Consider the following 1,824-nt stretch of genomic DNA (forward strand, 5'->3'; position numbering starts at 1 on the left):
CATCTAGGCTCATTGCAACCTCCCCCTCCCTGGTTCAAGGGATTCTCCCACATCGACCTCCCAAGGAGCTGGGATTACAAGCATGTGCCACCATGCCCAGCTAATTTTATATTTTTAGTAGAGACGGGGTTTTTCCACGTTGGCCAGGCTGGTCTCAAACTCCTGGCCTCGAGTGATCTGGCCCTCCATTGGCCTTCCAAAGTGCTAGGATTATGGGCATAAGCCACCATGCCTGGCCCCTTTACCCCCTTTTCCCCCGGCTTTTTTTAAATTCAAAAAGTTGTATGTGCATATACTATAAAGTAGCAAGTAGTTCTAAGTTTCGTAAAACAGACACATGTCCCAACTGCCGTCCTATACTGCATTCTTTGTTTTCTTTTTCCTGGAAGCACCCACTTTAAACTTTGGTTTGGATGGCTTTTGGGGGGTATTTGTGTATTTCTTTTCTTTCTGTTTTCGTTTTTGAGACAGAGTCTCTCACTGTGTCGCCCAGGCTGGAGTGCAGTGGCGTGATCTCAGCTCACTGCAACCTCTGCTTCCCAGGTTCAACCGATTCTTTCACCTCAGCCTCCCGAGTAGCTGGGCCTACAGGCATCTGCCACCATGCCTGGCGAATTTTTGTATTTTTAGCAGAGGTGGGGTTTCACCATGTTTGCCAGGCTGGTCTCAAACTCCTGGTCTCAAGTGATCTGCCCACCTTGGCCTCCCAAAGTGCTGGGATTACAGGCATTTGAGCCACCGTGCCCAGCCCTTGTGTATTTCTATAGGGAAAGTTTTTTTGTTGTTTTGTTTTGTTTTTCAGATGGAGTTTTACTCTTGTCGCCCAGGCTGGAGTGCAACAGCATGATCTCAGCTTACTGCAACCTCTGCCTCCTGGGTTCAAGCAATTCTTCCGTCTCAACCTCCAGAGTAGCTAGGACTACAGGCGTGCACCACCACGCCTGGCTAATTTTTGTATTTTTAGTAGACATGGGGTTTCACCATGTTGGCCAGGCTGGTCTCAAACTCCTGACCTCAGGTGATCCACCACTTTGGCCTCCCAAAGTTCTGGGAGTTTAGGCATGAGCCACCGTTACTGGCCTATAGAGCAAGTTTGTAATGATATGTCTTGATTGTTTCCATTTAGGCATTCTTTCTTGACTTCTAAGTTGCAGATGTGGCTTTTTTCCTCTTCCTTATGATGTATTAACATATTTCAAATTTGGTTCCTCATCCTTCTAATTTGGTTCTTTTCTTTTTTATTTTTACTTTTTTTGAGACTGAGTCTTGCTCTGTCACCCAGGTTGGAGTGAAGTGGTGCAATCTCGGCTCACTGGAACCTCTACCTCCTACATTCAAGTGATTCTCCTGCCCCAGCCTCTTGGGTAGCTGCGATTACAGGTGGTTGCCATCATGCCCGGCTAATTGTTATATTTGTTTTGTTTTGAGATGGAGCCTTTTTTTTTCTTTTTGAGACAGAGTCTCGCACTCTCACCCAGGCTGGAGTTCCGTGGCGCGATCTCGGCTCACTGCAAGCTCTGCCTCCGGGGTTCACGCCATTCTCCTGCCTCAGCCTCCCAAGTAGCTGGGACTACAGGCGCCCGCCACCACTCCCAGCTAATTTTTTGTATTTTTAGTAGAGATGGTGTTTCACCATGTTAGTCAGGATGGTCTCAATCTCCTGACCTTGTGATCCGCCCGCCTCAGTCTCCCAAAGTCCTGGGATTACAGGCGTGAGCCACTGTGCGTGGCCTAATTTTTGTATTTTTAGTGGAGACTGTTTCACCATGTTGGCCAGGTTAGTCCCGAACTCCTGGCTTCAAGCGATCCGCCTGCCTCAGCCTC

Source organism: Mandrillus leucophaeus, unplaced genomic scaffold (genome assembly GCF_000951045.1).
Source record: "Mandrillus leucophaeus isolate KB7577 unplaced genomic scaffold, Mleu.le_1.0 Scaffold245, whole genome shotgun sequence".
In the NCBI taxonomy this organism is placed as follows: domain Eukaryota; kingdom Metazoa; phylum Chordata; class Mammalia; order Primates; family Cercopithecidae; genus Mandrillus; species Mandrillus leucophaeus.